The sequence below is a fragment of the Pleurodeles waltl genome, chromosome 4_2 (genome assembly GCF_031143425.1).
Source record: "Pleurodeles waltl isolate 20211129_DDA chromosome 4_2, aPleWal1.hap1.20221129, whole genome shotgun sequence".
Classification (NCBI taxonomy): Eukaryota; Metazoa; Chordata; class Amphibia; order Caudata; family Salamandridae; genus Pleurodeles; species Pleurodeles waltl.
The window spans coordinates 116,884,499-116,908,276 of NC_090443.1; the positions used below are offsets into that span (position 1 = coordinate 116,884,499).

At 43.6% G+C, this 23,778-nt stretch overlaps 1 protein-coding gene across 3 annotated transcripts in view; it reads left to right on the plus strand.

Moving 5' to 3' along the window:
- POU6F1 (POU class 6 homeobox 1) overlaps positions 1-23,778 on the plus strand; it is a 200,750-nt gene that overhangs the window by 30,782 nt on the left and 146,190 nt on the right. The gene's annotated exons all lie outside the window — the stretch shown is intronic.

Here is a 23,778-nt window from a genome sequence, read left to right on the forward strand (position 1 = left end):
GAAGGCTGTTCTGCTGGTAGCCAATTGTCTCATCAGAGGAGTGACATGGCAGCGTCTAGGCTGTTGAAAGATTAGCCTTGCTGACTGGTTTTGTGCCAATTGTAGTCTATGATTTAAATCTTTTGGGAGACCAAGGTAGAGAGAGTTTGCATAGTCTATCCTTCAGATTACTAATGCAATAATAACCTAACCCATGGCTTCAAATGTGAGGAGTTTGCCAATCTTCTTTATTTTGTGCAGCTGTAAAAAGCAGGAGGATGCTAATGCTCCTAACTGGGGTTTCATGGGCAAATTCGTGTTGACAGGGACTCTGAGACTCTTTACAGAGTTCTTGGGTTGGGGGCACTCATTTAGGGACAGGTGTGGAAAGAAGAATTCTACAAATCATGCTTATTTTAGGTTTTGACAATTTCTGTATTGGCAAAGTTTAGTTTTAGTTGATTGCAGTTCATCCAGTCATGGATGAACAACATAGTGTCCTGAAAGGTTTCCTTAGATTTGGTGGAGTTATCAATGGTAAACAGTAACTGCATATCATCCACATAGTTATAGATTCTGACTTTCATTCCTTTAGGGAATTCACTAGGAGATTAATGTACAGTTTGAATAGATAGGGGCATATATTAAGATGTTTATTGAAGAATTTCAGGGGCTAGCTTATCATCATAGATAAACCTTCATAAAGCTACATTTAAATAAAACATTGTGTGTTCAGATTCTGGCAGTACATTGGTTAACATGCGAAATTTATAGAATGTCCAACTATAAAAAAATGCCGAAATACAAAATCATGTTTTCTGTTGTGTAATAGTGTTAAATATGATAATTTAAATACATTGCATTTAGGATTTTTTAAACAGAACTTTGGCTTTGATGTACATTTTGCAATTGCAGACCTTGTGATTCACATAATCTTTGCGAATTTGACTGTGAAATGTTCTTTTGCTATCTACTACACCCATCACAATGAGATGTGTCACTGATTATATTCCTGCAGTTACATTTGCAAATATTTGAAAAGCTACAGACTTTTCAAAGCAGGCGGTTTCCCATTTGCAAAGTTGAAGCTGTCACGTTTGGATAGTTTCCCCTTTGGGAGTTGTGACAGGCGACCTCAAGGGGGGTAGGGAGTAGTCCAAGGGACCACTGCCTGCTCCCTCCAATGTGCTCCCAAAAGGAAAACATTTTTTTAAAGTCAGCAAAGGTTCCTTTAGAAACATGGCTTTACCACGTGGGAATTCAAACGCACGGATGGTAGTCTACTACTGATTGAAAGCCAGTATCCTTGTGTTTGTAGCCTGTTCCAGGAGGTCCCAAAAAGCACTGGTCCTATTTAATATGCACTAGGGAGATCATTCCGAAACCAAATCTGACTAGTGCTTGTGCCACGCAACCTATTAGTACATGGATTGCATCACAAAATCAGACACAGGTTGCAAACAGTTGGAGCCAGATGTACGACCTAGAGTTTTACGACTTGCAACTTGCGAGTTCCAAATTGCAAGTTGCTAAACCATATGTACAACAGTTTACCTCACACAGTTTGCGATTCCCAATGGGGTCACAAATGACCTATCTCATAAATTTGCAACCCCACTGGGAATGGCTGCACTCACAGGTATGGTGGTCTGCTGGGGAGAGCAGACCACCATGTCTGTGACAGCTTGTACATAAAGCAGTATATATTTTTTTAAATGCAGCCAGTTTTTACTTAAAGGAAAACAGAATGCATTTCAAAAACAAAAATGAAAAGTTTTCTTTTCATTTTTTCAGAGCAGGCAGTGGTCCGGGGGGACCACTGCCTGCTTAGAAAAAATATTTTCACATGCAGGCACAAAGAAGAAGGGGTCCCATTGGGCGGCGATGTCCCAAGTGCAGAACATTTGTCTCACAGAGCCCATTTAAGCACTCTCCAGCCGCAGTCACAGAGACGACAAAATAACCCTTCCCTTGAATTTCCACCATCTATGACAACTAGACAGATTGGTACTCTGCAGCATCTGGATCATATGACGTACAGTCAAGACTGCAAGTGGTAGTTTAAGATCGGTGGCTACATTTTTGGCCTCACTGGTGTCTTATATTGTTAAAAAGCTTGAACAGTGCTATTTTTACCACCATACTGGTAAATGGCTGCTTGTTAGAAGAACTTTAAAGACATGCTGCGTTCGCTGAAAAGGTCGCCGCATTTGTTGATAGCTCTAAAGTACAAAACAGAACTTAAAACAATAACAAACACAAAGCAACATTATCGAATACATAGAATAGCACTACGCAAATCAAATTTTGAATAACTCCTACCATATCTGCACAGCAAATGCTGCTCATCAAGCCAACTCAACCGTGGGTATGGTGTTTGGATACCAAAACCTCAAGTAACAATGAGCATGTTCCAAACCATGTATTATTTCTTATTATTGGCTAAACAGAGAAAGCACCTTGATCAGGCTGAAAAAAGTCTTATGGGATCAGTGGGAAATAGCAACGTGGCCTGGTGTATAGAATGCCGAGTATGGGAAATGTTGCAGTGTTCCTTAGTGTTTGCCCACATTTTAGAGTGGTGGCTTCACTCTTGTCTGTATTTTGGGCTAGTGTTCACGTAAGAGGGTCCTTTAATATACTGAATATTTTTCAATTGCTTGGAATATGCAACCTTACCCACTTTCTGCAATAGATCCACCAGTTAAAAATGGTGCTAATTCTTAGCAGGTAGCTCTTTTGCATGTGGAGTAGGATCCTTTGCATGCTAAAATGAAAGGTTATTGTTGCATTATTTTTTTCAGGTTGAAGGGATGAAAATTGCCTCCATTGGGCAAGCATGATCTAACAAGGCCCTAAGGTTTCCCAGGATCACTTTTAATCTGAGTCTAGCTAAGTATTTCCGTGGAAGGGTGGAGCACATTTGATAATATTGTAGGAGCAGTGATGAGGATAATGAAATATTTCCTAGCTATCATACAGAAGGATTAAATTATTTTAAGGACACAGAGGAAAGGATTAGGCTGTTCTTTCTTCACTTTTGTTTACCAACAACCATTCAGAAAACATTAGAAAAGCAAAACATCATATCAAAGACTTAATTTCCCATGAAACATTATGAAGAAACCAGAAGAAACAGTTTGTCCAATCAGAATTCAGTAACATCCTTTAAGACTCCCTGTGAATGCTGATTTCTCCTTTTTCTTCCTGCAACCACAGCCAATCATTTTGAGGTTCAGTCTTGCTTAGTGAAATCTGTCCCAGAGGAAAAACAAACACAACATAAGTTTCCGTCTCCAAAAAAGGATATATTATATCGACATGGGTTACAATACATTACCCAATGAAGATAACTTGTACATCATATTGAAACCAGAAACCAATCAACATCAGAACAATGGGTTACTTACATGTAACTCTCATATTATTCCTTGAATAACATACTCTGTCATAATCTCCTTCCTTTGGGTGGGGAGAAAGAGATCCAGTCTCAAGGGTGGGCTAATCCTCGTGCCTCTATGTCCTTAATAGAATTGAAACTTTCCGCTAGGATAGCTAGGTAATCTTTCATTCTGTGTCAGGACCGGAGCTGAGGATTATGCTGGTTTAAAACTTCCCTACCACAAGCAATGCCAGGTTTTGGACTGGTTGAAAATAAAACCTCTTAAATGTAAAATCCGTGGCTCAGTGCGCTGCATTAAGAATATCTTCCAAACGGGCCTCCAAAGAAAACGCTTTGGAGGTCATGGCTCCTCTTACAGAGTGCGCGCTAAACATGGTAATGTCAATGCCAGCTTCCTGCATAACCCATTTGACCCTCCTGGCAACAGTCAGAGAAGAAACTGCTCTATGAGGTTTAGTGAGAGCAATTGTCGTTCCCCTTGGGGGCAAAGATCCTTTGTCATACCTTCATACGCTTTGATTGCCCTTACAACACACAAGTTTGGAATATCTGGAAACGTAGGATATGATACAATCTTCGAATTACATTTTGTTCTTTTGGAAATATGAAAAGTATCTCCCTCCAGAGTGAATACTCTATCTGTTATGTGTAGGGCTCGCACGTCTGAGACTCTACGACATGATATCAAGCATAGTAAAGTGGCTAGTTTCGCTGACATCTGTTCATGTGACAGATACCTGGCCAGGATTTGAACAGGCGCAGGAACGTATTGACATCCCATAATGTAGAGTATCTGGGTTCAGGAGGGAGGGATAGGCTAATGCCCAAATACAGTTTACATACCAAAGGGTATTCTCCCACCAGATGTCTATCCAGCTGTAAGTGGCCTGCCGAGATTGCTGAGCGAAAGGTGTTAACAGACCTATACTCCAATCCTTCTGAGGCCAATGATGCAACGAAATTCAAAACACCAACCCAAACATCAAGACCAGGCTGAGCAGTATCTCTTGGTTGTGCTATCCGCCCAGGCTTTTGGGAGCAGTGAAGCAGCTTCTTGTGAAATGCCCAGGACTTTCCAACGCCTCCGGTATTCCAAGACCAAGTGATGAGCATTACCCTTGGGATCCCAGAGAAGATCTGGAAACAAGAGTAGACGGATTGAAAAATCCCAGGAAAATTCCATCAAAACTGGAAACCAAACTTCAGCTCTCCAAGTCGGTGTGATGACCACCAGGTCCGCCTGCTGTCTCCAAACTTGGGTGGACAGCTTCATGATCATGGCAAATGGAGGAAAAACATACCCCTGCTCCATGCTCCAGTCCTGGTGAAACACATTTGTCACCACTGCATTAGGGTCTGGTCTCCAACTGTAGTATCTGTCAAATTGATGATCCAGTCTGGAGGAAAAGAGGTCCATTATGAAAGGGCCCCACTTAGATTGTATCTCATGGAACACCCATGGGTGTAATTTCCAAAGGTTTGTATCCTGCCACTGTTGTGAGTGCTAATCCGCCACCTGACTTGTTTTCCCTGGAAGATGTTCTGCCATCACTGAAATCTGGTTGGCCAGGCAGTAGTTCCAAAAGCTTTGGGCTAAGTCAAAGAGGGTCTTAGATCTCGTTCTCCTGAGATGACTGGTGTAGCGAACTGACACTACATTATCTATTTTGAGGACGCAACATTGGGCCTTGTGCTTTGTCCAGCATTTCAATGTAAAGGATCCAGCTCCAAACAATTTATGTGAAGAATCTCTGTGGACAACCATTTTCCTCCTGCGGACAACTCCTCGCAGCGGGCTCCGCTACCCTAGCCCCTGGTGTCTAATTCTACCACCAAGTTGGGCTGGAAGCCAAAAATAGCTTTATAATTCCAAGCTTCCATGTGGGAGACCCACTAGTTCAGTTCCTCTTTGGCATCTTCCAAAAAGGGAATTGACTGAGAGCAGGTGAGGTCCCATTGATAATGGAAGATCTTGAGGCGTAGTAAGGCTTGATAATGTAGGAGCCCTGGGAAGATGGCCTCTATGGATGATGATAGAGACCCACTATGCGGGCGAGATGCCTCAGTGAGGTAGTAGGTTTTCTCAGAGTCCTTTTGAGTTTGTACTTTATCTTCAGGTTTCTAGATGGAAGACTGAGTGCGGCCTTGACTGAATGCAGTACAAACCCCAGAAATTGTGAGGTTTGGGTTGGAGTAAGGGAAGATTTCTTCTCATCGACCATGAATCCGAGTGATTCTAGAAGGTCGATGGCCAGTTGCAGATGACCTGACAATCTGTTTTGACATTGATCCATAAGGGGGATGTTGTCCAGGTAAATAATGTGTCAGATGCCTCGGGCTCTCAGGTGTTCCACCATGGGTTTCAAGAGCTTGGTGAAACATCATAGAACGGATGATAGACTGAATGAAAGGGAGGTAAATTTGAAGATCTGAAACCCCATTGAAATGGAAGGAAATGCCGGTGAGGAGGGAAGATGGGAATTGTGAGGTAGACGTCTTCAAGACCAAGCACATCATCCAATCGTTTGCTTCCAGCAAGTCCCTGAGGTAATGGATACCTTCCATCTTGAAGTGGTGAAAGACAAGCCACTTTTTGAATTCCCGTGGATTTATAATGGGATGTTGGCCCCCATCCCTCTTCTCAACCAGGAAGAGGTTTCTGAGAAAGCCATAGGGATGTAACTGAGATGAGACGATTGCCCCATTCTCCGTGAAATCTCTGAAACCAAAAGATTGTCCTGAGCTTGAGAAAAGGATATGGGGCTCTGTCTTTGTGGTTGGAATGAGGAACAGTAGAAATCTATTTAGAAGCCCCATATTGTTTGAAGAACCCAGGCATCTGATGTAAGAGCCTCCCAGTTGTGAAAAAGTCTGATAGTTTGCCCCAAGTCTGATCCCCAAGGGGGGTTTTGTAGGAGCTGGTGGGTCTAGAGTTTCCCCTAGAACCTTCCTGGCGGGGTTGCTTCTCATGGGATAGAAGTTGCCAAAATGGGAGGAGGAATGATGGAGAGTGTGGCTGGTTAAACGCTCCCTTCCATGACCAGCCCTGGCAAAAACACGTGGAGTAAAGATTCTCTTAATAGAGGTATGAGCCTTATCACAATTTGTGGATAAAGGGATCCCTGAAGAGACCTCCTTGAGCGACCGGACCTCTCTCAGATGTCGCTAATTCACCTAGTTTTGGGTAAACTTTTATTAAAAGGGATCTGTACCCTTTGGTGGAAATCGCACAGTTGGCATTTCCAGGAAAAATGATGGCCTGTTGCGCCCATCTTGACAATACCGCTGGGGAGATCAGGGTGCTGGATATGTTGGTCTCTTCAGCCATGTCCAGGATTTTGGATAGGGGTCCCCCCGCTATATCCAGTATCTTATCCTGACATGAGTTCCAGGAGTGATCTGTCCCCTTTTTTGAATTACGTACTAATTTTGCAAAGAAGGTGACCATCCTGGCATCGATTTCAGGAGTGAGGGCAACCTTGCTATCCAGGGCAGTGCAAGGACACTCTGCCCTCAGGCGACTGCAAACTTCTTTGTCCAGGAGTTTCCTCAAGCGCCTATTATGGAAGAAGTAATGTTTGGCACTGGAGATGACTCTGCGGAGCGGGGGTGTAACAGTTTGTCTAGGTCTAGTATGTCTGTGGCTTGGGGGTACGAGGGGGTCTTATCTAAATTGGAATCATCTGCCGGAGGGTGAGGGGATTGCTAGATGGTTGCCAAGGTCTAGTTGACGCATCATCGCCATTGGAGGCATTAGGAGATTCATCCCCATCTAAAGGTTCTGGGGAAAGGAGGAAAGGGGAGGGGCCCCCATAGTGCCAGGAAGTATGATAACTGGAGTTTCAGGAAGGGGGTTGGAGTCCATGAAATCTTTTTTAGGCCAGCAAAGGCGTCCAGATTGACCCCCAGAGTCGCCTGGGGGTTTGCACTTAGTGTCCGTAAGAACAGTTGGTTGCCCAGGAGATGCAGGGTCAAGAGGCCCAGAGGAGTCTTTCCTCAGAGCAATGGGTTGTTTGCACTGCGCTGCCATCTGGAGGAGTTTCTTCTCCAACGGCGCCACTGCCTGAGACACTGCCTTCATAATAGAAGCATCCATGATGTTACAGAAATTGTCATCAATAGGAACGTAGATAATTTCCTCTTAGTATGAATAAAGACTGTGCACAGATCATTAGGAAAAGGCAGAGTAAATACTGGGTCAAGCCCAGGAGAAATGCAAGAATACTATAAGGTATAGATAGGGCAGGCCCCCGGGACGCTAACACTCCCTTCAGATTTCCCTGAGAACTGATAATATAATACGGCCTGGGTTGCGTCCCAAAATGTAGCCGAACATCGGCCAAGTCTTACCAATACTCCAGGTGAGGGCTCAAGTAGTAATTTCCAGGTATCTTTAATTATTTGTAGGTGCTGACAGCACCTGTATACAGTACGGCCAGTCGCGCTTCACCTGAGGAATTGGGTGAAATTGATGCGCCGGCTGCCAAGGGTTAGAGCACCCTGAGTGTGAAGAGACTCAGGTGCGGGGACCTCTAGTGGTCAGATGACCGCACCACCCTATTGAGCCCTGAAACTGACATGATGAGCGGCCTCAACGGAGTGATAAATATTTGTAACAGCCGCGCTGCAAAAGTAAAACAGTGAGAAGGTACTTAGCTGAAGGATGCGGAGCAGTGAAGAAAGACGGGGAAGTTGCGTCTGCAAGGGGTCTTGAGGGAGGTTACTGGATGCTGATTGGCCAAACTATTTATTCTGTTTTCTTCCCAATGTTTCAAGCGAGATTAAGTCCTTGATATGATGCTTTACTCTTATAATGCTTTTTGAATTTCTACTGGCAAATAAAAGTGAAGAAAGAACAACCTAACCCTCGCCTTCGGTCCTGACTTACAATCAAAAATTGATATTCAGAGGTTAAGAAGAGATGTCAGAATTGATCACTGATTAAAGATGCCAGTACTCTCCCATGTATGACTTGCTTATCCACGTGCGCACATTGCCGCAAAATATTCAGAAATGGCCATTTTCAGCAACACATTCCCATAGTATGAATGTGCATCATCATCTTTCAAGAAACATGGATTCCTCAACCTTTTGCAGAACATTTGTTTACAATGTTTTATTTGGAGGCATATCTTGAACCAGAAGTCAACAGCGTTTATAAAGCAGTGTGGCGGAGAATGCCAAATCTTTTTCATTAGTTGTTTTTTACTCAAGGTATTTTTTAAAGATTTTAAACAATAACTGTAACAAAAAGCAAAACTCTAATTGCAAATAAAGAAAAATGCAATTTGCTTTTCCATCCCGTTCCGTGACTCTGTCACCAATCCCCCATTCTGTTGACATATTTGTTCATATAAGTATCAGCGGTTTTCTTAGCTTCCTTCTATGACATATCTCTAGGCTGATCACTCTGCCACCTCAAATGTTTGTGCAACGGTGGAATTTACATTCTCAGCCTGGAACTTGATGTCACATTGGTTAATTTTTTGCACTTTTTCCATCTGAATTTATCTGGCAGAGTTAGTTACGGTCAGAATGGGGAGTGCACTGTGCACTAAGCCCTTTGGTTTCCGTAGAGGGGTACAGCAGGGGTTCATCCCGGTAGCCATACTGTTTATTCTTTACTTTAACAATCTGAGCAACCATTTGCTGGGAAGTGGGCATCATGTACCACTGGTAGGGTGTTTCTTAGCACTACTACTTTGCCCGTGTTTCTCTAATTACCTCAATTCAGATTTTACATTGTGCTATGCTCTGCTGCTGAAATTTTATGTGTTTAAATCTGATTCTTTTACAATTGTGCTATTGAAATTAATCGGGGGTACCAGGGCCTTTTAGAACTGGTTTTACTTTGTGCTTACTTCCCTGCTGTCAATGTTCTGGGAGAGGGGGATTCGGGCAACATCACAAAATAAAATGATGTCCTAAGATCCTTGTTTCCAGTCCAGGGAGGACCTGGCCTTGCAGTTCGGGATGGACAGTTCCCAAGGGAAACAGGGTCAAGACTGATTTGCAAATGGCTGGGTCCAAACTGGGGTGGCATGGTGAGCAAAAGAACAATGGGTTAGACCCAGATCTGTGTCTGGGGATGAGTGCTTGAAAAGTTTCAACACTCCGTCCATCATCCTTGTGGGTTGCTAATAGAGGGGGACCCGGGGCCTTTTATTGTTGCTGCCATTCTTTTTTAGAGGCATGTTGAGTGAGGAACACTTGTTTAAGCGGTCTCGCTTGTAACTTTTGCTGCACAACTGCCATCTTGGGGGTGCAACGGATGGCCTGGTTAGAGGGCTATTCTTCCTCCTCTCTTGTTTACTTAAGGATGGCCATAGCGCAGACACGCTGAGACTGGTACGGTGTCTCTAGTCACCGCTACTTTGCCCGCGTTACTCTAATTGCTTCAATTCTGATTTTACATTGTACTACTGACTGCTGCTAAAATTGTATTTGTTTCTTTTATGATTGTGCTTTTCAAAACTAACCAGTTACCAGGGCCTTTTAGAACTGTTTTTACTTTGTTCTTACCTCCCTGCTGTCAGTTTAATGGGAGAGGGAGATCCGGAGCCATTTGTATTTGCAGCTATTCTTTTTTTGGAGGCATTTCTAGTGAGGCGCTCATGTTTAAGTGGCCTCACTTGTAACTTTTGCTGCATAACTGCCATCTTGGGGGTGCAACGTACAGCCTGGTTAGAGGGATAGTCTTTCTCCTCTCTCGCTTACTAAAGGATGGCCATAGCGCAGACATGCTGAGACTGGTAGGGTATCTCTCAGGCACTGATACTTTGCCTGCGTTACTCTAATTGCCTTAGTTCTGGTTTTACTTTGTACTACTCTCTGCCGCTAAAACTTGATCTGTTTAATTTTGTTTATTTTACAATTGTGCTATTGAAATTCGTTGTGAGTACAGGGGCCTTTTAAAATTGTTTTGACTTTGTTCTTACTTCCCTGTTTTCAATTTTATGTGGGGGGTCTGGGGCTTTTTATTGTTGCTGGCATTCTTTTTTGGGGGCATTTCGAGCAAGGCACACTAGTTTAAGTGGCCCAGTTCATACGTGTTTCTGCATAGCTGCTACCTTGGAGGTGCGAATGATGGCCCGGTTAGTTGGTTAGTCTTTATCCTCTCTCTCTTACTAGAGGATGGTCGTAGAGTGGATGTCCCACAGGCACGCAGAAGATGCGCCAAAGGCAAGCCCGTCAGCACCCGTCCGTGCCTGAATGGGTCAAGGGGGCAAGTCCCTTGTTACTCAGACTTGAGGACTTTCTCAGCTAAAGAACTTAGAGCTCTCTGGCCCACCTGCCCTAAAACCTGTAGAGCTTCACTTGGCCCATCTAAGAGTGCACAAACTTGTACTCTCTGTAATTTTTAAATACATCCACATGCTACCCAGGTGTACTCCACCATAGGACTTGCTCCCTCTCTAGACCTGACAAGGAGTAGCAAAGCCCCATCACCACACTCTGGGCCTAATAGCAAATTCTGTTTTTATAGCCTCAATGAGCATTCTCTACCCAGTCATCATCAATATTTCCATGACTTTAAGGTGGATCATGACCTAGATGTCACGTTCCTGACTGAAACATGGCTCCAGGAGCCCTCCTCGCCACATGTGATTGTGGCCCTTCCCTATGGCTACTCTGTCTTGAGGAGGAAGAGACCCAACAAAGCAGGAGTGAGTATTACTGTCATGTTTAAAAACACATATAAATGTAAACTACAAAAATTGTCTGTCCCTTGCTCGCGAAGCAGTGTCTTTCTCTATGGAACTTATCGATAAATTTGCCATATCTGGTGTTTTAATTTACTGCCCTCAGGGGTAAATACAAAAGTGCACTTACAAATTACCTTGAGCTCTGTAGAACAGTTTAAGCAACTTTCTATTCCAACCAAAATATTACAGCTCAAAATAGCCCCAAAACGCTTTTTAAGTTTGTGCGAGAATGATCAGACCTCAATAATGCTGCTGCCTGTCTTCTACTGTCCCAGGTCCAGTGTGAAGAAGTGGCACATTTTTGTTAAAAATGCTGAGGACATTCAACTTTTGCTGAAAGTGGGCAGGCATGTCCGACTCCAGCCCTGCACTAATCTACTGTCCTCGCTCACGGCATCCTCCATCATACCTGCCATAACGTCCACTCAAACAGTGAACTTCCCTGCCATTCAGAAACTTAACGCATGGGACACGTTGGACTTACTACTATTTAGATCATTGGTAAAATCCATAAGATCAGGGCTCCCTTTTCCTCTAGCGAAGCTTATTACCCTGGACCATGATATTCTGACAATGCTAGTGGGTCTTCTTCTTTCCTCCTTACAGGTACGGCACATTCCTCAGCCCTCGAAACATGCTGTGGTCTTGCTCCTCCTTGAGTAACCCAATTTGGACCCCTTGAATTTATCCAACTACAAACCAATCTCCATGCTTCCTATCATGGCCAAAATCATGGAAAAGCAGTTCAACAGACGAATCTGTACTTCTATGGAGATCCATAACCTGCTTCATCCCTCTCAGTCGGGGTTTAGATTGGACTACAGTACTGAATCCACCCTCCTAGGAGTGACAGAACATCTCAGGTGGCTCTTGGACAACAGCAAGACTGCAGCACTGATCTTACCAGATCGCAGCACTGCCTTTGACACAGTGTCAAACGCCACGTTGTTGGAAAGACTGGTCAACCTAGGTATACAAACATCAGCCTTATCTTGGATGACATCCTTCCTGAGCGACCACATTTTTCAGGTCTCCTCGGTGAATGCCTCTTCCTGTGTCATGCCCTTAAATCAAGAGTTCCTCAAGGTTCAGCTCCAAGTCTGTATTTATTCATCATCTGTGTCAGACCGTTGGCTGACCTGGTTGAAAGGTTTGGCCTGACTTTATTTTCCTATGTGGGGGACACACAAATCATCTTCTGTATGTCTTCTGCTCAGGACCCTAACCCGGAGTCCCAGAATTCCTGTCTGGTTGGTGTGCCTTCTTGGATGAATATTAACTCTCTCAAACTTAGCGGAGAAAAGACTGAGGTACTGGTGCTGGGAAAGGACTTGTCCCTATGGGGCCCATGCCACTAACCTCAAAACCTGGGCGCCCTTCCTACGCCGGCCCAAAAGGTGAAGAACCTGGGCTTCTTGCTGGATGATAAGCTATCCATGAAGCTTCAGGTGGTGAAAATGGCTGCCACTTGTTTTGCTGTACTAAAGTGGCTACAGAAATCTTTTGGATTCTTCTGTTCTAAGGCCAAAGAACTGTTATCCAGCCTCTTATTTTACTTAGATTAGATTACGGCAACGTTCTCTACTTGGGAGCAGACAAAGCTCTATTACGAATCTTTAAGTAGTCCAAAACTCGGCAGCCAGGATGCTCTACAGACTCCCTAAAAGTGCATCAACCTTCTCTCTTTTGAGGGCGCTGCACTGGCTTAAGAAGAGGGTCCAATTCAAAGCTCTGTGCCTTGTGCACAAAACTAGATCAGGAAATGGCCCCGCTTTCTACATGATTTGGTGAGACCCTATTTGCCGACTCACACCCTAAGCTCCAGCAATCTCTTTTTATGCAGTGTTCTTATGGGAGGCCGGCTATTTGGGCCCTAAGATATGGAACAACCATCTGTTAAACTTGAGAAGGTGCACCTCTCTGTCTTTCTTTCGGAAACAGTTGAAGACCTTGTTGTTCTGAGGTTGTGGACTCTGGCTGTATCCTATATGTCTCCTAGCACCGGGAAATCCGATGTAGGTAGCTGCTGCACTCAACAAATCTTAATAATACCACTGATTGGCAAGCAGCAGGTGCCTGCATTACTTTATGCTGACAACACTGTTCTGCCAGAAGCTTATTGTGCCAAATATCGTTGTCTTCTTCTTTTTTCGTCTTCTAAGTCCCATGTTATGGCGTGTGATGCAAAGGGTGGCAACTTGAGATCCACCCATGTTAACTCTAATATGTTGTCAGCTGTTTCTAGCTTCCCATATTTGGGGGTTTGCTTTGACTATAAATGCTCTGAGTCTAACAATTTAGCCAGTAGCACCACTTGTTGAAATCTATGGCACGTAATGCATTACTGCTGCAGTTTGTGGTGCAGGAGTATGGGAATATGCATCCACCCTCAGCCCGCAAATTGAAAAGAACCGCGATTGCCGCAGATTGTTGTTGCAGCCCCCTGGCTACCCACACTTTGCCTACCAGGAGGAACAGGCCCTCTCATACATTGAGGATTACATTAAACTTGCTCCCCTGTATCTTTTTAATAGAAACCTAGCCAGCAGTAAGCAAACAAACAGGTCACATGTATCTGTGTTTAGACACGGCTTAAAGTGGTTCAAAAGCATAACCTTAAGGCTTTTCCACCCTACTCTCTTCCTGTCACTCCATTGTGTGAGACGCAACCATTGGACGAGGTCAATGAGGTGGTTACGCCACCTGCTCAGTGTCCGAATAGGAACTAGTGATACCCTCTCTGCAGTCATTCCATATCACCCGTACCTTCTCCTATTTCTGAGGACAACCGTGGCTTTCATATGCCACCTTTTTGGCCACATGCACCAATCCATGTCCCACTTCCAGTCTTTCATCTGCGGTTCCAGCGACGCCCTCCACAGCTGCACACTATTACGCTTGGCTACAGCAAGGCCCAATGGCATCCAAATCTGCTGCAGTTTAAGTCAGTAGAGTCCCAGATACTAAGAAAGCACAATTTAGCTGATTTTGCCATTGTGCTCCCGCACAGATCATTCATGCATTTGATCACTGCCTGACAAAAATGTTGTATCTCGGGGCAAAGCCATATAATGTAAATGAATGAGCCTTAGTGGCCACACTGTTGGTCAGCAGTTAGCATCAGAGAATAATAATTTTTTAACCTAAGTATATATTGTTTGATTTTATTTGATACAATCTCAGCCATTATTATTCTGATATTCGCAGTGTTTTTATACTAGTGCCTACATTTCATGTTCTGGTTCCTTCGCATAATCAATTGTGGTTCCTCTTCTTCAAAAAACATTTTTTATCTTGTTTTAACGTGTTGGCTGAATTTTCCAGGCTGGAAGTTGCCACAGTTTATAGAACCAGTGAGCATGGCTTAGTGCCTTCCTCCTTTTTTATTGAGGAGCTAATATTCCCTTTGCTGTCCCTATCAGTTGTTAAAGGACCACCCTATGGGTGAAATGTATTTGCATATAGTTTTGATCATAACAAAGACCGAAGCAACTCAGTCCTCGTTGTTCCGGCACTTGGTACCCAAAAAGATCTCATTAATGTGACTGACAAGCTCTCTCCATAATATCACTAGTTTGGGGCATCTCCACCAGCTATGTAACATTGTACTTGTTTGTGTCCTACAACTCCTGCAGCTGGAGGCTGCTAATGGGAATGTGTAGTGTACTCCTTTTTGGGCTCATGTACCTTAGGAAAAATATGCTATAGACTGCTTCTATCAAGGTAATATCTCTGACATTTTGAGCATATGTTTTCAGTCCCTTACTCACTGTCAGAGATTTCTCTAGTGACAGCATCTCTCCTGATATCTCCACCATGGCCTAGCCTGTTCTTCCCCAAGGATTTTACACAGACCTCTAATCATGCTTCTAGATTCAAAATGTGCCCAATCAATTTTTTTTTAGTCTGGTCAATTCTCTTGTGTCAGGTTTCCTGTTGGTGGGGTGTTAGGCAGGATGCCTAAAGCTGTAAGTATTGTAAGCCAGCCACCTCCTTCAGGCCAAATATTAATTTACATTGCTCATATCATTTAATTTGCCCCTGATGAAGTAGGTCAGAGAAGAATCTACATTCACCATCTTGTGATCTCTGTTAAAAGACTCCGCGTTGAGACCTGTTGGAAATTCTGAGTTGTAATGTACTGACTGGGGTGCTCAGGTGGGGTAATATATGATAACCCTTTTGTTCTGACTCGCACCTCCAAAACCCTCATGACTGGAAAAGCTAGGTAAACGTTTTGTGGTGTTTATGTTTTGTGAAACAGGGCAGATCTAGTAGGGATCTACCTACTACCTAACTATCCATCTTTATCTATGTCTTATTCCACTCTCCCACTGTGCACTGTAATATAAAGTGCAAGCGTGCTTCATTATAGTGTTGGATGATATCCAGGCAAGCAAGATAATCCCCACTTTCTGTTTTGGAACCATCAACATGTGGTTGCTGAATCTGGTTCTTCCATCACCCGGGCAAATGCTAGCAATTTTCTTTGCTGGGTTTTTTACTCTTCTAGCAGAATTGGGATGGGTAACACCTGTAAAACCTGAGGACCATCAGAAGGGGCAAATCGTACATATTTGCTGTTTCATGTCCTCCGAATCTGCGACACCTCAGATTTCTGCATGTTGATTTTGTAATTAGACATTTAAATTCATTCCAGTTCCAATTCAGATAGGAGGCTGTTTAATGATGTCAGGGGAACAGTTAAAGTTATCTTGATATTGACTGTGTGCAGACATATTTTGTGTTCAACAATTTCAAATTTTTATCTTTTAATTTATTTTCTCCTACTTTTATCAGCAAATGGTTCTACAATCAGGATGAGTGACGGGGGCTCTCTTGCCTGGTGCCTCTTTGTCAGTAGGCTTGCACACTCAATCTGCCATTACCTATGATTCTTGCTAGGAGTGCCTGGCAGCTCGCTTATATCAATTGATCATGTTGGGGCCCAGGCCTGTATGTTTTTTAAATTGTCTATAAGAAATCCCAACTAACGCGACTGAATGCTTTTTCTCCATCCAGACTCACCAATGTTAGTGGGTTCTTTTTCTTTGAGGTCTTTTCAGCTTGGTGAGTGATTCATTGAACATTGTCTGAATCTTGCCGTCTTTGGACAAATCCTTCTTGGTCTTCATTTACTAGATATGTCAACCCCATGTCCAATCTATTTGTTAATTATTTTGGTGTAAATTCTGGCATGTGTTTTTCGGAGAGCTATTGGTCTACATGAGGCACACTCATTGGGTATTTCCCAGGCTTAGGAATGAGTGTAACGCGTGCCTCTGATTGCTGGAGTCATGCTGCCACTTTTTGAAAATTATTGTATAGATGTGTTTTTATAAAAGTGTACGGAGGTAGTCTGAAGCCCTGGGGTTTTGTTTAGCTGCATGTCTTTTATGGTTCTACGAGCTTCGTAGATTTCTATTGGGGTTTCCAATTCCTCTGCTTCATTTTGGAGAATGTGTGGTAAGTGACTTGCCTCTAGATATGTTTTGTGTTTATTGAAGGGTTGCTACTATTCCCTTAGCCCTCTTCCCGGCTTTAGTGGTTACCAAAGTACCTTCTTGAGCTTTAGAATTACCTACACATGCCTTCCCTTTCTGCAATTGTAATCTTTATCTTATTGATATGTAGTAGATTAAGTTGTCTTTTTGTATCCGTGCTCTTATGTCTTACAGTTCTGGTGAGATTAGTTACTTCAGCACTTCTGATGGCTTATTTTCTTGTAGCCTGGCCTCTCTTGATGTTTTATCAGTCCTAGTGATTGCTATCACTCCTACCATTGACTTGAAGGAGCCAGTGGCGGCTTGCACCTTTTTAAAGCGATGGGGCGGGTAAAGTGCCCCACCACTTTGCAATAAAAAGAAAACCCCTTTCCTCAAAAACCCCAACGTAAACCACCCCTCTGCCCTAAAACCCATTAACACAAATACTACACATACATGCACTACACACTTACAGGCACTACACACGTACATAACATTACCCACATGCATTACTCAAACATAAAAAAAAAAAATTCAAAGGCACTGCACGTCCTCCTCTGTGTGCTTTTGCTCTCCGATGTCAGAAGAGCTCCTCTAATCCATACAGGCGCTGCTCTCATGCTGTCAACCAGCTTAAAGAAGCGCCTGGATAGGATGGAGCGTGCTGGCTGGGCGATGCTCCCCCCTCCTTGAGTAGACACCGCCACTGGAAGGAACCCATGTTTGTTGCTGAGTTGGTATCCTCATCTTTATATCAAAGAACTCCTCAATTGCTTTTGAAATCAATGAATGAATGACAGGTCATTTGTTGAGCACACAGCTACTTCCAGGGAAGAGTTCTGGCGTTGAGATAGCCAGACCAACTGATTTGACTTGAATTAGTTTTCCCTTTAAAGGTATGCTTTCAGATTAGCCTTAAACGCTGCGTCTGAATCGGTCCTGTGGAGGCTTCCTGGTAAGGCATTTTGTAACTCCGCTACCCTGCCAGAAAACAATCTTCCTCCAGCTATAGCTTTCTGAATCAGAGGAATCTGCATCAATCTTTTTACGGCTGAGCAGATGGCTCTCTCGAGTTCCCATGCTCTCCCTCTTTCCTGTAGAAACCGAGGGACTTTTCCATTTATAGCTGCACGAGTTAGTATTATTCCTTTAGATTTGATTCTTTGTAAAATCTGAAGCCAGTGCAATTTCTTCAACCCTTCCCTGACAGATTGACTTATAAGAATGTTCAAAATCAGACGAGCTGCATTCTCAACTAGTTCCAACTTATTGAACAGATCCTCCGTTGCTCCAAGATACAGCACATTGGCATAGTCCAACCTGGCTGTAATCAGTGCATGGATAATAACCTTTCATGTGTAAACTGGAATAAATGTACAGATCTTTCTCATGGATTTTAAAAGTAGGTCGCTATCTCCATCTGCATTTGTGGTAGAAAGATAGATTCTTATCAAATATGATGTCTTGATTTTTTTGCTCCATTCGCAGCTATGGGAGGGTCACCCAAACCCTCAGGCCAAAATCTTCTAATGTCTAGGGGTTCTGTGGTCCCAAAAATTAGCATAAGGATCTTTGATTTGTCAGAGTTCAATTTCACTGATCTTTTAAGGATCCAACTGGCGACAACCAAGAGACAACCCTGAAAGTTAACAACTGTTAACTTCCCCCCCCTTTGAGTCTCTCCAAGAAATCTCGGGAGACTAAGTTTCCCAAGTTTCCAAGAGAACGTGGGAGAACGTGTCAGAGGCAGCCAATAGATCGAGCCAAATAAGAATTGTTTTCTTTCCATGATCAACATTAAACTGTATAAATTCTGTGACCTCTAATAGAGCACCTTAAGTACCATATCCAGGACTAAATCCTGATTGGGAAGGGTGAAGTACATATGCTTTGTTAGCAGAATCCATGAACAGTATTGGAACAAGTCTCCCACCCCTCCTCCATGTGTCATTTCAGTGTAATAAAGACATGGTAGGAGATTGAGATCACTGAAATCTTGCCTGAGGGAAGGTAATGGGTTCTGTATGCGTGGAAAAAGAAAATGTAGCCCCCTATAGTCTGTGTGCCTCTAGCTACATGCATCTCTTTGAAACCATACCCTAATCTTGCTTTTCAAACCTGATGAGACGGTGGCTGCTCCTCCTTCTGACCTACCTGATCTCTCTATGCATGCATCCCACACCATTTTGAAGTCTCTGCCTAAGAACACTTTGGGGGTCATTACAACCCTGGCGGTGATGTTTCGGCAGAAGCACCGCCAACAGGCTGGCGGTGCTTCCCATGGTTCCGCCGCGGTCACACCGCCGAGACCGGCGGTTTACCACCACTTCAGTCCTGGCGGTTTACCGCCACTTCAGTCCCGGCGGTTTTAATCTGCCAGCCTTTTCCTGGCGGTTTGAACTGCCAGGAAGAGGCTGGCGGTACGGGGAGTCATGGGGCCCCTGGCACTGGCATGGGCAGTGCAGGGGCCCCCTGACACGGCCCCATGCATAGCAGACAGTGAAAAGCGCGACGGATGCAACTGCACCCGTTGCACAGCCGCAACACCGCCGGCTCCGTGTTGCGCCCGTGATCCCCGCTGGGCTGGCGGGGATCTCAAAATGACCGCGGCGGGAGTGCGGCTGCCCGGCGGTCCAACCTTGGAAGGTTGTAATGAGGGCCTTTATCTTCTACTCCCTGCATTGTTTTTATCAATACTTCTTCTAAGAACCCTGTCTTCCCTATCTTTCGAGCGTAGATATTGATTCATTTTATATTTTAATAATAATAATTTTTACTCTATGAAAGCAGCCTTCACAATTTTTAAGGATACCAGTCCTTTGATTAGGTAGTTATTTCTTACACAGTATGGTATGCCTGCGTTTATAGAGTGGGCAGAGGCCAAGAATTGTACATGGTTTTCGGGCGTCGCATTCTAAATGTCAGCTGCTAGTAAATTCTAGCTGGAAATGTCCATCTATAATTAGTTTGTGGCCTTTGTAGCTCTTTTGCCAGAGACCAGGCATCCATCCTACATTGCAGTATGGTTGCAGAGAGACCTTGCTATAATAGTACTGTACTTTTCCCTAAGCAGAATTCTTTTTTTGATTACCTGGCCCGTGCTATGATTTCTTCCTTTTGTGTGCAGCTCTCCAGCTTTGCTACAATGTTGTGTGGTCTGGCACCTGGTTTGTTAGATCACTTCCCCACTCTGTGCGCTCTTACATTGCCTGCATGAGTTTTGTAAACTGTTCTGAGAGACAAGAAGAGATGTCACTCTGAATCTTCTCTAAGATGCAAGTATTATCCTGTTGAGATCTATTTTCTTGTAGAAATGTCTTCGGTTTTTTAAGGGTTGAGACGGAGTTATGGTGAATTCAGTTCTTAATTTGAGACTGGGGGGGCCACCGGCACTCATTATTTTGGGACTGGCATTTATTTTTCCCAATCCAACATTTCCAAGAGCAAGACTGGGGAAAATGTGCCAAGGAGAAACAATGAGAAAGAGAAAGATGGAAAAACCTTCATAAAGGGAGACAATCGTAATCGATGTGCCGGTGCCAGCCGCAGGCTTCTGATCAAAGTTTGGGCACAAGCACTTACTCTTCAACAAATTAAGCACTAGGGGCATTGTTCCAAGTGCCTCCCTGGAGTCAAGATGATTCTTTAGGGTTTCCAGCCTTTGATTCTTTAAGAGTATGTCAAATTTTCGTTCTGCAATGTCGTTTTTCAGGGTGGACTGGCCATCCTTAACTTTCTCTTAGATCTGTCAAGCAGTTCTTTAAGCCGTCATTCATGCCTGAGCCAGCCAAGTCTGCTGAGGGTTTAGTCCTGGTTTGGTTCTCTGAGATTGAGATGAAGAATTGGTCTCTGTTACTGGTCCCACTTTTTCTAGCAGATTTTGGCTTTCATAATTTGGTGTTGACAGGACCCAGTCACAATGTTTTTTGCTGAGTCCCCAGAAGTGGCCTTGGTGAATGTGTATGTATTAGTTAACAACTTATTCCCGACTTTAGTGCTGTGTTCTTGTGACTTCTCTTGAATGTGTTCTGGTACATCGTAAGTGTGAGCATGGCTCCGCTACTTTGATCAAGAGTACAATGTGTTTGTGTAGATTTTCCCTTAATTAGAGGGGCCTCGACCACAACAGGCATTGACCAGTCAATCTATTAATAATTGAAAACTTGCATCATTGGGTTTGAACAGATTGGTGTATGTCCTCTAATAACTCAGGGGTGCACGTTAAGTGTGCTCAGACAGCATTAAAAAATATATATTATTGTATGTATCAAGTTGATAGACGGTACCGGTTGCCTGTGCCGCCTGCGTGCGTTGGTGCTGCCCTGGGAGGTAACCTGATTTGAACTCACCCTGCAGCTTGTCCTTAGAGAATTTATAAATCTAGAATGCCTGTAAATTATTTTTAAAGGGGTATTCACCCTTAAAGTTGGCAGAGTTGTATCACCAAGATCATCTCCCACCTTTGATCTCCTCTGCATGGTCGGTGTGGGTCATGTGATCCCATGCCGCCAGACCATGTCTCCATCCCCCCACTGTCCGTCAGTCACTACAGGGTGCAGGCAAGCCCCCTATTCTCTCAATTCCCTGGGGCCGAAGTCTATTGGGGGCCTCAAAAATATAGGCTCCGCCGATGTACCCCTTGGCAGTCCTCTGACCAAAAGGGGCATGGGAGTCGCTGGGTGGATGAGTGCAGATTACATTTGGTGGGTGACTGGGGAGAGGATTGGTAGTATGTTCAGACAATCACACATCCGTCTTGGCTGGAAGTCCATTAGTAGCTTTAAGGAGTTCTTGTAGGTCTTTTACGAAGTTTTCATCGTTAGTTTATTTTGGCTATCTTCAGAGTGAAACCAGGGTGCGCCAGAGCTTATCCTTAAAGAATTTATTAATCTTATTATTTTGAAAGGGGTCCCCCAACCTGAGAATCGGCAAAGTTGTCTTACAAAGATCATTTACCACTTTTGATCTCCTCTGCATGATGGCGGCGTAGGCATTTGATCCCAGGCTGCCCCATCTGTCCCTGCAGGTGCAGACAAGCCAACTCTTCCCTCAGTTCCACGGGTCCGGTGACTAATGGGTGCCTCAAAAATATAGGATTTGCCAATATGCCCCATGGAAATCCTTCGACCAAAGGGGGGATTGTAGTCACTGGAAGGATGCAGCTTCCATTCAGTGGGTTTCTGGGTAGAGGAGTAGTATGTTCAGACTAACACACACCCATCTTGGCCGGAAGAGCATTAGGAGCTTTAAAGGTCTTTTGCCAAATTTTCTTGCCAAGAAGTTAATTATAGTTAAGTGCATTTTTTAGTTCAGCCTTACCTAGTTTATTTTCCAAAATATGTTGATTTGTGTGGGAATATACGTCTGTGTCTTGCAGTTAGCTGATGTGTGATTGTTATAAACACTCCAGATCTAATTACTAAAGGTAAATCTACAGGGTTCTCCACACAGGTAGAATTACACCGATTTTGGGAACCTGGGTGTAAAGCTCTGTCAAAGTAAAATTCCGTTACTACGGGTGAAGATTTACATTTAGTAATTTAAATACATTTCCTTATTCCCTTACATGAAGGTGCGGGGACACACACAACTCAACATACAACCAGTAACTACTATTGCCAACTGTACAGGAGTATTTTAGGCGTATGTCACCCCAATGTAGTTCTGCATAGCGTAGATTGAAATCTGCTCTCTGTAAAACTATGAATTAAAAATGATAGGTTAACAGACATCGTCTGAGGAAAATAATGCACCTGATAAACATCATATTTACAAGGCGTGAATACAGCCCATACTCTCAGTTCCGCCCTCTTCCCCTTATTGCTGCAGAACATTGTGGAGGAAGACATCAGCTACAGTTGTATTATGTCTTTGTGTGTGTGTGTGTGTGTGTGTACATGTATGTGTTTGTGGAACACACGATGTATTGTGATGTGCCTTTAAGTTCTTGTACAGATGCATTAGATGTCAGAAAATATGATTTGATTAGTTTGGGTGTCTGCAATGTGTAACATTATTTAACAGTCATTTTTCTCTGTTATTAATGTGTCAGTCTTTGTGTTGGTAGTGTCAGTCCCAGCCTCCCCTGAATTGCCACTTTACGTACTCTTTTGTAGGTGTGTTTTTGTATTTGCATGGCCATCCCTGTACCTCTCATTAATTTTCCCATTCTCATCACACTTTCTAGTGGATGGTTCCCTTTTCCACCCACTCCCCCTTGCCACTCCCACATTTACATGTATATTTTGTCTCACTCTCTGTGGCAAACTATGCATTTAACAGGAGTACTACTACATATACTTGTAAATGCCCTAGTCCATGTGTCATGCTTGCACGTGATAGGAGCCGTGGGCCATTAGTTTCATCATTTTTACCATAGTATGGCTTGAAATACAATGGAGACCCACATGGTAAAGCTTTGCAGAAAGTGTATTATTTGTCGTGGAATTGGAAGCCATCTGCCGAGAATTCAGAGGCCACTGTTCATGAAAGAGAAGCCAGCTATGCGCTCAAAAATGATGAAGCAGCATTAACAACCACAGAGGGAGTTCTTGGATGGAACAACAGGCCGGACTTGTCACATTTCTTATTATTTAGGAAACCTCACTGATGCCCCCCCAGGATATCATTGGGAGCAAAACATTTATTTTATGTGGGAAGAGATAGCTGTTTTATATGGTATACTGTAGAAAATACACATCATATTGACAATAATTTAGTAGTGTTTTTATTAAGGATAAGTGATGCGGGGGAGAAATCATTTCAGTATGAAGCAGGCAAGTTCAGTTCCAAGTGTATTAGTCCCCTGTTGCTCTTACTCCGTCATCATCATCACTCTAAAATACCATTTTTTACATCTTCTCTGGTATACCCTATGTGCCTTGAACAGTGCAGTTCATCCTTCTCCCACCCCACCTAGCCAGTTGGAGTTGAGGCAAGAGATGCGGGAGAAAAGAAGGAAGAAAATCTGAATCAAGTAACTCCATTCAAAACATATAGGAAATTCCCTTGGTGCTCCTTTAAGAAACCAATGACATGTTTTACAGCTCAAGATAACTAACTGTACATTAACTATGTTAAGGTATCAGTCGTTCAGTGTTCATCTTGTTCCCTCTGATGAATTCTTTGTCTGCCTTGGAGCACACACTTTCTCTGGATTAAACACCTTTAGTACTGCGCTGAAAGTGGCTGAAGTTGGGATTAC